This window comes from Artibeus jamaicensis, unplaced genomic scaffold, assembly GCF_021234435.1.
Source record: "Artibeus jamaicensis isolate MK-2021 breed Jamaican fruit bat unplaced genomic scaffold, CSHL_Jam_final contig_515, whole genome shotgun sequence".
Taxonomy (NCBI): Eukaryota; Metazoa; Chordata; class Mammalia; order Chiroptera; family Phyllostomidae; genus Artibeus; species Artibeus jamaicensis.
Window position 1 is genome coordinate 2,516,089 of NW_026521869.1, and position 15,649 is coordinate 2,531,737.

Here is a 15,649-nt window from a genome sequence, read left to right on the forward strand (position 1 = left end):
GTGAGCATCCTAATGACCAGTGTTTAGAACTGTGCATCTGAGAGGTTGGCTATCTCTTGGTTGCTTGAAAGTATTGGCTCTGGGACTTTGATTTGTTCTTCAGTTTGAGCCATAATTTTTTGGTCTGGTTGTGCATGTTACATAGTGAGGGGCAGAGTCTTAGGTGTTCACCAGGGCAGGGCAACCCAGGTCGATGGGTTGTGATGCTGTGGGGGGCAGGGTCTGAGAGGGAACAATGGTGCTTGCTCCACTCTCTCTTGGATTTTAGTCCCCTCTGATGCTTTCCACAAGCCAGCACCTTTTCAATCAGTGCTTTTAGGCTTTATTTCCCATTCTTGGGCCCTGGGTTGTGTGGTCTGTCTTGCTGCCCACTTTTGTCAAGTTTATCTGCACACAAATATGTGAGCATGGTCTGCCTCTCACCACCTGCCCTCCCAGGTCTGGCAGCCATCTCCTCTTCCTGCCAGGACCCCTCTCCACCACCCACTGATTCCACCCCTCTTACTGGTCTAGTTGAATGGTGGTCAGACTTCCGTACAGTTCAGTTTTCTGTCTGTTGTGGTTGTGTTTTTGTTTCTAAATCATTGTTGTTCTTAATTTTGGCTGTGTGAGGAGGCACAGTGTTTCCACCTACACCTTCATCTTGGCCAGAAGTCCCTCTGTTTCCTTTTCATAATTTCTTTTGTCTATCTCTTATTAATAATCTTTATTCAGTGAGATGTCACTATCATACATTAATTCCTTAAATATGGTGTTCTTTAGCTCTTGGAAATAACTAAAACAAATTATGTAAAGTCTTTGTCTTATAAGTCTAACATCTGTGGGTCCTCAGGAACAATTTCTATTGGATTGCTTTTTTATTGTTTGGAGAGTATTTTCTTATTTCTACATATACCTCATAATTTTTTATTAAAAACCAAACGTATAAAATAATATAATGTGACAACTCTGGCAATCAGATCCACCTAACCCACCAACAGAATTTGTTGTATTTGCCACTTGTTAAAGTTGTTTGTCCAGTAACTTTTCTGAGCCAATTCTATAAAGTCTATATTTTTGTGATTTTTGTATCTCTATTTAGTTAGCTTACTGGGTCACTAATGATTGGACAGAATTTTTTTAACCACCTGGAGCCAGTAAATCTCCCAGACTTTGCTGTGAGTGGCTCTACATGGGTGTTGGGAAAGCCTTTAAAACTCAGTTGGTAACTCCATCCTAGCCTTCACTTCCTGCTTACATAGACTCTCAAGGTCAACCAGAAGTGAGGGCTTAGGGTCTTCTGAGGTCTTTCCTAAGCATACTAAAGCTCTTCCATGTAATACATGGCCTTCTAAACTACCAGGAATATGTCAGACCTTTTCAAAGCCCCATGCACAGTGCATTTCACCTGCTATTTCTTTAAAGCTTTTTCTTAGTCTATGTTTGTCCCAACTGTTAGCCATCACCTAAGGCATCTGAAAAGTTAAAACCTTGCCTTAATTATTTTTGACAATGCCCACTGTTGGGGAGGGGTTGGCATTGAGTAAGCTTTGAGTCAGTGTTGTATGTAAAGTCTTCCAGAAAACCACCAGACAGGTCAGATAATGACAGCTCTATAAGAATGAGGCTTTGAAAGGATTCCAGATGCATTCTGCCCCTCCTTGTGGCTGGAAAGCTGTACCAAGACCACGAGCTATTATTTTTTTAAGGCTATTGCACAGCTGGAAAGTGAGGAAGGAGGGGAACAAGAGCAAGTTAAAATGCCACAGAGCTCACTGTTTTAAGAGTCAACCATTTTTCTTTTTTGTTTGTTTAAGATTTTATTTATTTATTTTTAGAGGGAGGAAAAGGGAGGAAGAGAGGGAGAAAAACATCAATGGGTAGTTGCCTCTTGTGTACCCCCTACTAGGCACTTGGTCTACAACCCAGGCATGTGCCCTGACTGGGAATTGATCCAGGGACCCTTTGGTTCACAGGCCATCACTCAATCCACTGAGCCACACCGGCCAGGGAATTTTTCTTGAATAAATGATCCCTGAGTTATTGTAAGCCTTTGGTTAACCTCCACAGTTCTAAAAAAGTAAATTACAAAAATTTTTACCAATCTTTTCATCATATTTATGGAGTAGAAAATTCTTAAAAGTCTTTTTTGCCACATTTGCTGACATAACTTTTGTTATGCCAAAACCAATCAAAACCATGGCTAACTACAGAAGCACTAGTAGCCAGACACCAGCATCATGGAAATGTAGACTTAGGAGTTGTGAAATAAGATTAACAAAAAGCCTGTGTCTTCTGTGAAATTGCTTCATATAAGGCTCATTCAGAATAGCCACTAAATTCCTATACCTCTTCATCCTCCTTTAATTAAAACTGCTCTTCCTTAACACCAGCAACAACATAAATGAGAATAAGCGAACTCAATCTTATCACTAGTTACTGTTTTGTTTAATTACTAGAGACTGTTTTCTACTATTTCTCCTTCAAATACACCTTGACTCGGTTGTTATATTTCTGCAGAGAAATTTGGTCTACATTCCAAACAATCACCTTATAAACTTTTAAACCTAACAATTTGTTCATAAAGAATTAGTTATATGCAACTAATGGCTAAAACCAAATTGTAAAAACTAAGTGGTGTAAGCTGGTGGATTTTTGGAGAACTCTGAAGAAAATAACACTTAAGCTGGATTTTGAAGGATAAAATAAGAATTAAGAGAATGTGAGGAAGATTCTATAGCCAAAAGTTTCCAGTCTAGAATCAGCATAATACAATCTCACATGAGCGAACAGAATAATTGGCTTCAGCAGTGATTAATACTTAAATCTGGCTATAATTTTTAGCAAAGATAGGAATTCAACTTCTTTTCTGTTAGCAACAACATAAGAAAAGGGAGGTGGAAAGGAGTGGTTAAATAATCTGTGGTACTTCATGCTATAAAATGCATCCATCTAAGTTGTGTCTACCATGTATGAAGTGCTAGGTAAAAAAGATTGGTAACACTGGGCTTCTGCTATCAGGAAACTTACAAATTAGAGAAGAAGGGCAATATACAACACATTTCTCAAAAGAGTGGATCTTTTTTGGAAAACTTCTGTAACATGTACCTTGAATGATGATTTAAATATGTTCACTGGGTCTATAGTGAAGCATCTCATACAGGCCAGTCTGTTCTTCCTTAAATGTACAACTTATTGAACAGATTTAATTACATGACAATATTGATTCATAATTATCTTTTCTTTTAAGTATATTTTATTGATTATGCTATTACACTTGTCCTATTTTTTTTCTCCCCTATATCCCCCATCCACCCTGCACTCCCCTACTTTCCAGGATTCCTCCCCCCCACCTTAGTTCCTGTCCATGGGTTGTACATATAAGTTCTTTGGCTTCTCTATTTCCTATACTATTCTTAATCTTCTTCTGTCTCTTTTGTACCTACGATTTATGCTTCTTATTTTTAAATATATTTTATTGATTATGCTATTATAGTTGTCCCAGCCGCCTGCCCAGCCCCTCCTATTGGTCTTGATGAATATTTCTTCTTTAACTCCTTGGTTGTTGGATTTCCATACAGTTCAATTTTCTGTCAGTTCTGTCAGTTTTATTTTTAAATTTGTTGCTGTCCTTTTTGTTGTGCAAGGAGGCACAGTGTGTCTACCTACACCTCCATCTTGGCCAGAAGTCCTGGATCCATTTATGCTTCTTATTCCCTGTACCTTTTCCCCCATTCTCCCCACCTCCCTCTCCATTGATAACCCTCCATGTGATCTCCATTTTTGTGATTCTGTTTCTGTTGTAGTTGTTTGCTTAGTTTTTATTTTTAGGTTCAGCTGTTGGTAGTGGTTGTATTAGCTGTCATTTTGCTATTCATAATTTTTATCATCTTCTTTTTCTGAGATAAGTCCCTTTAAGATTTCATATAATAAGGGCTGGGTAATGATGAACTCCTTTAACTTGACCTTATCTGAGAAACACTTTATCTGCCCTTCCACTCTAAATGAGAGCTTTGCTGGATAGAGCCATCTTGGATGTAGGTCTTTGCCTTTCATGACTTGGAATGCTTCTTTGCAGGCTCTTCTTGCCTGTAAGTTTTCTTTTGAGAAATCAGCAGATAATATCATGGGAACTTCTTTGTGAGTAAATATCTCTTTCTCTTGCTACGTTTAAGATGCTCTCTTTATGCTTAATCTTAAGTAACTTAAAATGATGTGCCTTGGCATGTTCCTCCTTGGGTCCAATTTCTTTGGGACTCTCTGGGCTTCCTGGACTTCCTGGAAGTATATTTCCTTCTCCAGATTAGGAAATATTTTTCCTTCATTATTTATTCAAATAAGTTTTTAATTTCTTACTCTTCTTCATCTCCTTCTGGCACCCCTATGATTCAGGAATTGGAACATTTAAAGTTGTCCCGGAGGTTCCAAAGCCTTTCCTCATTTTTTTTTTGAATTCTTGTTTCTTCATCCTGTTCCAGTTGGATATCTATTTCTTCCTTTTGTTCCAGATCATTGATTGGAGTCTTGGTTTCCTTCCCTTCACTGTTGGTTTCCTGTACATTCTTTTTTTTATTTTACTTTGAATAGTTATTTCTTCCTTCATTTTGCAACAGAACTCAATTCTCTGGGCATCCTGATTACCAATATTTTGAACTCTGTAACAGGTAGATTGTCTATCTCCTTGTCACTTAGCTCTTTTTCTGGAATTTTGATCTATTATTTCATTTGGGTCATGTTTCTTTGTCTCAGTGCACCTGTTAAGTTGTAAGGGGGTGGAGCCTTAGGTATTTGCCAGGGCAGGGCAATCCTCTTTGCTGCATTGTGGCACTGTCTGTAGATGAAGGGTTAGAGAAGTTACAATGCTGCTCACTCTGTTCTAGCCCCACTTTCCAACAAACTCTCCTGTGACACTGGAAGTCTCTCCTGCTTTCACAACCCCCACAATATTTTACAACTAGAGGTTTTGAGTCTTTAGCTTCCCGGTGAGTCAGCCCCTCCTTGCCTGTGAGGTCCACTGCCTTGCCACGGGTCCTCTCCACCCAACCAGCTGTCTGTCTCTGCCCCTCTTACCTGTCTGTATGAGTGTTTATTTAACTGCTTAGTTGTTGGAGTTCCATGCAGTTTGCTCTTCTGACAGTTCTGGTTGTTTATTGTTTTTAAATTGGTTGTTATCCTTCTTTTGGTTGTTCAAGGAAGTGAAGCATTTCTACCTATGCCTCCATCTTGGCTGGAACTCCTTTGATTCATGAGGATCTTAACAACCATCCATTATGGAACCCATACTAGGAGGCAGTCACAATATACTTTATGCATGTTAGCTCGTTTTATGAATTAGGTTCAGAGGTGAACCTAAGAAAGAAATTGAGGTTCTGAGATGCCAAGATTGCTCAACTAGAAATAGGCAAACTCAGCATTCAATTCCAGGTCTGTTTGGCTTCCCACTATACTTCCCTCAATCATTATCATTTCCATAAATATCATGGGTACTTGAGGTGGCCCTCCTGTTGGTTGCTGAGTGTAATGGAAAAGCCTAACACAATAGTCAACAATAATATCCTACATCATGTGCACAATTAAGCAAAGCACTATGTGCTCTATCTGAAGCTCCTGGCCTCAAGGAATTTACAATATAATGGAGCAGGAGCTCTATACAAAATAAATTATATATAGCTAATGGACTTTGTACATGCCCAAATAAGCCAGTTTGAAAACATAAAAAGGAACAAAATTTCATTAACAAAAGCAGCCAAAACACCTCACAAAGAAAATTAAAAATTTGTGAAGCCTTTGTGAAGAAACGTAGAGAGCTTTTACAAGAAGATATAATAAAGAATGACTAGAAAGAGAACTACATTCTTAGATGGGAAGAAGACTCAATATTCTAAATATATTATCCACAACTTGTTAAATTTAAAGCAACTTGAACTACAGTTATTGAATCATTGTGATGTCAACACAGAAACAACTCTAAAATCCAACTTACAATGTATAGGGTATAATTAAGTCTATGGTAAAAGTGACATTTCAAATTAGTGAGGAAAGAATAGTCAATAAATTGCATAAAACAACTGACTGTATATTAGGGAAACACAAATTCCTATCTCACAAAAGACAAAAACAAATTCCAGGTGGATTAATGTTTTAAATATTAAAACAAAGTAAAGTAACAGGAGAAAAATAAGAGAATATTTGTATGTGAGGCTAAGAAAGGAAGCTTTGACTAAAATGACACTATGGTCCAATGTAATAAACGGATATTGACATGTTTGACTATGTAAGAAGCAAAAATGTCTGCAAAAGAATTTACACAGAAGAGAGAAAGAAAGGAAGAAAGGAAGAAAGAAAGAAAGAAAGAAAGAAAGAAAGAAAGAAAGAAAGAAAGAAAGAAAGAAAAGCTCCAGAGGAAATACTAAACAAATATATCATAGTCAAAGAAAACAACATATGCATTTAAAACCAAAAAAAAAAATTCCAGAAAAATATGTATGCATGTACTTATTGATTTTATTTTGTATTCATTAATTTTAAATATAAAAATACATTAAAAAAGAAAAGGTAAACAAATTAAATTATTGCAGTGGTTATTTTATGGAATGGTAAAAATATAGAGGCTTTTACAAGGATATTGTTTGCATTTCCACAGTGATCACACACTGCAAAAAAAACTATAAAAAACATTTCCAACCCTAACTGGTGTAGCTCAGTGGGTTGGGCATCATCCTGCAAACCAAAAGGTCACTGCTTCAATTCCTAGTCAGGGCACATGCCTGGGTTGCAGACCCGGTCTCCTGTTGGGGGCACACAAGAGGCAACCACACACTGATGTTTCTCTCCCTCTCTTTCTCCCTCCCTTCCTCTGAAAATAAATAAATAAATATATTTAATTTTTGTATACTAACAATGAATCAGCAGAAGCAGAAATCAAGGAAAAAATCCCATTCGATATAGCAAAAAGAAAAATAAAATATCTGGGAATAAATCTAACCAAGGAGGTAAAAGACCTGTATGCAGAAAACTACACACCACTGAAGAAAGAAATCAGGGAAGACACAAACAAATGGAAACATATACCATGTTCATGGATTGGAAGAATTAACATCAACAAAATGTCCATACTACCAAAAGCAATATACAGATTCAATACAATACCTATTAGAGTACCGATGGCATATTTCACAGACATAGGACAAACACTTCAAAAATTTATATGGAACCATAAACAACCCCAAATAGCAGCTGCACTTTTGAGAAAGAAGAACAAAGTAGGAGGGATCACAACACCTGATATCAAACTGTATTACAAGGCCACTGTAATCAAAACAGCCTGGTACTGGCATAAAAACAGGCACATAGACCAATGGAACAGAACAGAGAGTCAAGAAATCAACCGAACTCTCTACAGTCAATTAATATTCGACAAAGGGGGCAGTAACATAAAATGGAGTAAAGATAGCCTCTTCAACAACTAGTGTTGGGAGAACTAGACAGCTACGTGCAAAAAAAAATGAAACTTGAGCACCAACTTACACCATACACCAAAATAAATTCAAGGTGGATAAAAGACTTAAATATAAGCCGTGACACAATTAAAGTCCTAGAGGAGAACATTGGCAAGAAAATCTCAGATATTCCACGCAGTAACATTATTATCGATATGTCCCCTAGAGGAAGGAATATAAAGGAAAGAATAAACAAATGGGATCTCATCAAAATAAAAAGCTTCTGCATGGCTAAAGAAAACAGTACTAAATTAAAAGGACAACCAACTGTATGGGAAAACATATTTGCCAATGATACCACAGACAAAGGTTTAATCTCCAAAGTATACAAAGAACTTACAATACTCCACTCTAGGAAGACATCTAACCCAATTAAAAAATGGGAAAAGGACTTGAACAGACACTTCTACAAGGAGGACATACAGAAGATTCAAAGACACATGAAGAGATGCTCAATATCGTTAGCTATCAGAGAGATGCAAATGAAAACCACAATGAGATACCAGTTTACTCCAGTCAGAATAGCTATCATAAACAAAGCAACCAACAACAAATGTTGGAGAGGTTGTGGGGAAAAGGGGTCCTTAGTTCACTGTTGGTGGGATTGCAGACTGGTACAACCATTATGGAAAACGGTATGGAATTTTCTCAGAAGAATAAAAATCGACCTGCCTTTTGACCCAGCAATTCCACTGCTAGGATTATATCCTGAGAATCCTAAAACATCAATTTCAAAGAACCTATGCACCACAATGTTCATAGCAGCACAATTTACAGTAGCCAAGAGTTGGAAGCAACCTAGGTGCCTGTCAGTAAATGAATAGATCAAAAAATTGTGGTACATATACACAATGGAATTCTATGCAGCAGAGAGAAAGGAGCTACTACCTTTTGCAACAACATGGATGCAACTGGAAAGCATCATGCTGAGTGAAATAGGCCAGGCATTGAAGGACAAATACCATATGATCTCACCTTTAACAGGAAGCTAAACAACAAAACAAACAAGCAAACAGAATAAAAACAAAGACACTGAAATAGAGAACAAGTGGGCAGTGACCAGAAGGGAGAGGGAAGGGAATTTAAGGGGAAAAATGGGGAGGGATTTTGAGGAACAAGTATGAAAGACACAAGGATGAGGACTGGGGGGAAGGAAATGGGAGGGAGGTGGGGAGCATGGGGCAGGGAGGGCTGGGATGGGAGAAATAGACAGAAAACTGTACTTGAAAAATAACTAAATAAAATTTAAAAAAATAAATGTCAAAAGGAAAAATATTTAAATATATATTTATTTAGATTTTAAAGAACAACAAGTAAAAGATAACTTTTACTTATTTATAGGAGAACATCAATACTTAATAAGACACATTCTGAATTAGTGGGTATTTGAAAATTTCCAGCTTGTGGAATATTTACAAACTCTCTAGTGACCTCAGAAATAGGATAATTCAAAAATTAGTGACTTTCCTTTCTGAAAAGATCATCTCTAAAAAGCAATGACGGCAGATTGGCTAGTCAATGAAAGTAGTCATGAGGCCTGAAATCTTGTTTCAAAAGAAATGGACAATGATGACTTGTCCCATTTCTCCTTCCTAGAGATCCAGCTTCTCACCATTCTTTCTGTTCTGTCGTCCATGTTTTGACAAACTATTAAGGGAAGGATGGAAATATAAACACCTGTGGTGTTTTATATTACCTGCTGTGGTTTTTATTCTCAATTATCCTGTTTCCATAAAAATTAAGAAGAAAGAAAATGGAGGATGTAGAGGAAGAACAGAGGAGGAAGAAAGAGCAGGGAAAGAAGAAAAAGATTCTCAGCTCTTAATATTTCCAAAACTGAAAAGGAAAAATATTTTCCTCCCTGAAAAGAGAGTATATGGACAGCAAGAGCCGACATTAATGCTATAAATTGGGAGGAATGACTGGGGTTATAGGAGGTTCCCTGCTAGACTTGCTGGAGTTTCCACAGGCTGGAGGAAGGCAGAGAGTCAGAAGAAAGCAACCCAACTCATCACATTGTGCCCACTGGAAGGGGAGGAGTGATAGACTGTAGTGATGAGAAGATGCCCAGTAAATTGGGGATCCAAGGGCTTGCTTCCCAGGTAAAGTAAAGTCTAATCTAAGAGCTGCTCCCAATAGGACCACAGAGTGACGGTACAACAGGAGGGCTGGCAGCATGGTATGTTGGCCAGAGAGGCCTGGCATAGCCTCTCCAGGTTCCCAAAGCCTCACAATGGTTCAGAAAGTTTTTCTTGCCCCCAGCAGGGCCACAAAAGTGGCTGAGAAAGAACCAAAGCACCTGAAGGGACCCTGAGGTTTGAAGAAGAGTAAGTGAACTGATGATTGGAGATAGATAAATAACAAACATTAGCAGTTAATGCCACCTTAAAGAGGTGAAGGTTGTGAATCAGCCACCCAGATGGAGGCATAGGTGGAAATATTGTGCCTCCTCGCGCAACCAAATTTAAGGACAACAAAGATTTAGAAACAAAACCACAATCAGAACAGACAGAAAATTGAACTATATGGAAGTCTGACAATGAACCATTCATCCAGACCAGTAAGTGGGGTGGAGTTGGCAGCCAGTAGAGAGGAGTTACAGAAGGAAAAAGCAGTGGTTGGCAGGCCCAGAAACGCAGGCAATGCAGAGGCTAGCAGACCCCGGGCGTGAGCAGACCCAGTGAGGCACACAAGGTAGTGGGATGACTGCCAACACCCATTTGCGTACAGATAAACCAGGCAAAAACAGGCAGTGAGACAGACCATGCAACCCAAGGCCCCAGAAATGGAGAATAAAACTTAAAAACACTGATTGAAAACACTTGCAGAGGTTAAAGTGCTGGGAGAGACTCCCAGCATTACAGGAGAGTACATTGCAGAGATCCACAGGGTCCTAGACTGTACACATATCCACCCACCTGGAACCAGCACCAGAAGGGCCCATTTTGCTTGTGGGAAGCAGCAGAGGGGACTAAAATCCAAGAGAGAGTGGAGCAAGCACCATTGTACCCTCTCTGACCCTGCCCTCACAGACCATCACAACCAAGTGATTGGGTTGCCCCACCCCGGTGAACACCTAAGACTCTGCCCCTCACTATGTAACATGCACCACCAGACTAAAAAATTATGGCTCAAACTGAAGAACAAATCAAAGTCCCAGAGCCAATACTTTTAAGCAACCAAGAGATAGCCAACCTCTCAGATACACAGTTCTAAACACTGGTCATCAGGATGCTCACAGAACTGGTTGATTTTGGTCGCAAATTTGAGGAAAAAATAAAGGCTACACTAAGTGAAATGAAGCAAAATGCACAGGGAACCAATAGTGATGGGAAGAAAAATGGGACTCGAATCAATGGGGTGGACCAGAAGTAAGAAAAAAACAACCAAACAGAAAAGAAGGAAAAAACAAGAATTCAACAACATGAGGAGAGGCTTAGGAACCTCCAGGACATCTTTAAATGTTGCAACATCCAAATTGTAGGGGTACCAGAAGGGAAAGAGGAACAGCAACCAATGGAATACTTTTTTTTAACAAATAATAAAGGAGAACTTCCCCAATCTAGCAAAGGAAATAGACTTCCAGGAAGCTCAGAGAGTCCCAAAGAAGTTGGACCCAAGAAGGAACACACCAAGGCACATCATCATTACATTAGCCAAGATTAAAATGAAGGAGAGAATCCTAGAAGCAGCAGGAGATAAGGGGACAGTCACCTACAAAGGAGTTCCCATCAGACTGTCAGCTGATTTCTCAAAAGAGACCTTACAGGCAAGAAGGGGCTGCAAAGAAGTATTCCAAGACATGAAATGCAAGGACCTACCACCAACATTGTTCTATCCAGCAAAGCTTTCATTTAGAATGGAAGGGCAGATAAAGCACTTCTCAGATAAGATCAAGTTGAAGGAGTTCATCATCACCAAGCCCTTATTTTATGAAATGTTAAAGGAACTTATCTAAGAAAAAGAAGATAAAAAATATGAATAGTGAAAGGACATCAAATGCACAGTTATTAACAACCACACCTAAAACGAAAGCAAACTAAGTTTTGAGCTAGATCAGGAGGGGAGCCACAGAAATGGAGATTATATGGAGGGTTAACGACAGGGGAGTGGGAGGAGGAGAGTGGGAAGAAGGTACAGAGAATAAGTAGTATAGGTAGAAAATAAACGGGGAGAGCAAGAATAGTATGGGAAATGTAGAAGCTAAAGAACTTGTGACACATGGACATGAACTAAAGGGGGGGAATGTGGGGGGAGAGGGTGTGCAGGGTGGAGGAGAATGGAGGGCAGAAAAGGGAACAACTGTAATGGCATAATCAATAAAATATATCTTTAAAAAAAGATGAAGGTTGTGAATCAAAAGATCTCCCGCTCCACCAACTTCCCCACACACAGAGATGCCACCTCATATAGAAAGAAGGGAAGGGGGAGTTTGTGAGTTAACTGAGGAAACCCAATATTGGCTAGATTAAGCCTCAGATATCAGGTAAAATGGGGCTCAAAGACAGAGTTATTTTATAAATTTTACAGTTATGTATAAATTATACATAACTATAGGCATGAACCTGTAGATTGTACACAGTGAACCCACTACACAGGATAGTTTTAATGGCAAGGCAAAACAGACAAGAGAGGTCCCATGTACACCTCTCCAACTATCAGCTGCTCCCTATCCTTAGGACATCTCATGATTTTATTGCCCAATCACCTTCTGATCCCCTGTTTAATAAACAGAAGTTGCACTGTGATATGGCCAAGTTTGTTCTCCTTATTTTTACTGTAAGCAAAAATATACCAACACATTACCTCAGAATTAACATATTTCACTTTCAGACTTCCACCAAGATGGAGGCATAGGTGGATGTGCCGTGCCTTCTCACACAACCAAGTTTAGAGACAACTAAATATTAGCAACAGAAAACACAGCCAGAACACGGAAAATTGAACTTTTCGGAAGTCCGTTAACAACAAATTCTTCAGCCTGACCGGTAAGGGGCGAAACCAGCGGCTGGTGAAGCGGGTTTGCACAGGAAAACTCGGTCAGACGGACTCAGGCACGGAATCCAGACGCACGGAATCCAGGCGCAGGTTTGGACCTAGTGAGCGACCAAGCCAGCCACCAGGCGAGTGACCGCGAAGGAGACAGTGGGGAAGTGGTGCTGCGTGTTGACTGTGGTCGCCCATTTGTGCGCGAGCGGACAGGCGAGGGAGTGAGTGGTTGGACCGGGGCCCGGCAGTCCCCTCAGCAATCGGCAGTAGAGGGGGGTCGCCATTTCCCCGCTCTGACCACGCCCCCACATACAGCGTCACAACACAGCGACCTGGGAGTCCAAGGCACCGCTTCTCACACTTAAAGGGCCAGAACAGACCAAAAATGTCGCAAGTTCTCAAAGCCTCAGAGCCCATAGATCTAAGTGATGAAAATAGCAAAACTCTCAGACGCACAATTTAAAACACTGGTCATCAGGATCCTCACAGAACTGGTTGATTATAGCCACAAATTAGACAAATATATGAAGGCGAAACTAATTGAAATTAATGGAATTGCACAGGACACCAATAGCAATGAAAAGGAAACTGGGACTCAAATCAATGGAGTGGACCAGAAGAAAGTAAATAATGGCCAAACAGAAAAGAGTCAGGAAGCAAGAATTCAAAGAAATGAGGAGAGTCTTAGGAACCTCCAGGACATCTTTAAATGCTCCAACATCCGAATTATAGGGGTACCAGAAGGGGAAGAGGAAGAGCCACCAGTGGAAAACTTATTTGAACAAATAATGAAGGAGAATTTCCCCAATCTGGCAAAGGAAATAGACTTCCAGGAAATCCAGGAAGCTCAGAGAGTACCAAAGAAGTTGGACCCAAGAAGGAACACACCATAAGGCACATCATAATTACATTAGCCAAAATTAAAATGAAGGAGAGAATCCTAGAAGCAGCAAGAGCTAAGGGGACAGTCACCTACAAAGGAGTCCCCAGCAGATTGTCATCAGATTTCTCAAAAGAGACCTTACAGGCAAGAAGGGGCTGCAAAGAGGTATTCCAAGTCATGAAATCCAAAGACCTACAACCAAGATTGCTCTATCCAGCAAAACTTTCATTTAGAATGGAAGGACAGATAAGGTGCTTCTCAGATAAGATCAAATTCAAGGAGTTCATCATCACCAAGCCCTTATTATATGAAATGTTAAAGGGACTTACCTAAGAAAAAGAAGTTAAAGAAACATGAACAGTGAAAGGACAACAAACTCACGGTTATTAACAACCACACCTAAAACAAAAGCAAACTAAAAGGACAGCTAGATCAGGAGTGGAAACATAGAAATGAAGATCTCAAGGAGGGTTAGCAACAGGGGAGTAGGAGGAGGAGAAGGGGGGGAGAAGGTACAGAAAATAAGTAGCATAGACAGTAGATAGAAAATAGATGGGGGGGGGCAAGAATAGTATGGGAAATATAGAATCTAAAGGACTTGAGACACATGGTCATAAACTAAAGGGGGAGTAATGGTGGGGATGGGGGGGTAGGGTGGAGGGGAATGAAGGGGGGAATAGAACAACTGTAACAGCATAATCAATAAATAATTTTAAAAATATTTCACTTTCTGGTACATAAAACTACTCCTGAATCTATTTCTAGTCCACTCTGACTACCTATCTTTTGTTTTAGGTGTGTAATAACATGATTCTCACTCATTCTTCTTTTTCTTACATAAGTCCCTTATGTAACTTATTACATAAGTTATGTAACCAGAGCTTTTATTCAGTCACTCCCACCTGTAACACAAGGCATTATCTCTAAGCTGATAAGACACCTTAATTCAAGATTTAATTTATGTGGAAGGATACATGAATTCAACAAGGCATTTTTCTCAAGAGCTACAGTCCACACCAGTTTTGCTGCTTGCTCTTCAAATCCATTTTGATTTTACTGGGTTAATTTAAACTCAATTACTACCTGTCTTCATCCCCTGCCAGGACCCCAGAAGGACATTGTTTTTCCTTTTAAGTTATACTATTGGGAGGAAGAAAGTAATTTTCATTAATGTACTTATCACATAAAGATTGCAATTTCTTATCTATATATGCTAAGAATTGTGCATAATTACTTAATTTGAACTTGACATCTATCCTCATTTTATAGATTGGGATACTGAGTCTCAGAAAAGTTAAGTTGCACTAAAGGCCCAGAATAAACAGCAATGTCTATATCTGAATCCAAGTTTTATCTGACCTCTTTCCACTCTTCCACAACACCTTGCTAATGAAAATATATGGTTATCTTAAGTTTATACATTAAAAAAATTCTTGTCAGGAAACTAAAAATCTGGTATAATGAAAATCATTCTACCAATACTACCCTTCTCATCTCCTGCTCACTCCACCATATGCCTTCCCTCTGCCACACTCACTTATATCCATTCCCTAAACTCACCTGCCTTCCTTCAAGCCTTAAAGATTTGTTCCTTTGCTTGGACTGCCCTATCTTTCCTTCCCGCTTAGAGGATTCTGACCCACCCTCTAAAACGGACATTGACTTCGAAAGTTTTGCTCCCTCTCCCAAGGATTAACTGCCTACACTGCAGGCTTTGCAACCTACTTTATCTTTCCACCATAACACACACATATACATACAGCACTCTAGATTGACGTTTATTTGCATGTGCTTCTGTAACTACTTCTAGAATACGAACTCCTCAAACCGAGGGTCCGAAGCTTACAACTATGCATACTTGTTAATCTAAGGAAGTTAGCTCATTGTGGGACTTCAACCAATGCTTGTCCAGTTAATTAATGAATTTTATTTTTAATCAAGGTCTATATTTAACATGTGTTAGATTATGAATGAACCCTATCTAGTAGGTTGGCACTATGTAGTAAACTGGCTCTTAAACAATTTTGAAAATGATCACAAGAGCTTCACTCACCCAAAGTTAGTTTTTCCAGAGACTCGCCAACAGTCGTCCTCCACAGTCCCAACCCCCCAACCCCCCAAACCGGCCTCCCGCCACCCCTCTGCTGCTTCACAAGCGTTTATCACGGGTTTAACCCAGGCAAGAAACAGCCCCGCCTCCCTCCCTGCCAATCAATCGCTCCTGGCACCAGCACAGGCACCGCCCCCGTCCCCCTAGCCCCGCCCCTAGTCACTGCCCCGAGACTGTGACAGGCGGTTA

At 39.7% G+C, this 15,649-nt stretch overlaps 1 long non-coding RNA gene across 1 annotated transcript; it reads right to left on the bottom strand.

The window, feature by feature from the left end:
- Positions 1 to 4,388: 4,388 nt before the first annotated feature.
- Positions 4,389 to 15,474, bottom strand: LOC128627993 (uncharacterized). The gene is made up of 2 exons (XR_008392296.1): positions 15,404 to 15,474; positions 4,389 to 4,810 (listed from the first exon to the last, which is right to left on the bottom strand). It is a non-coding gene; the product is annotated as an uncharacterized LOC128627993 (long non-coding RNA).
- Positions 15,475 to 15,649: the final 175 nt, after the last annotated feature.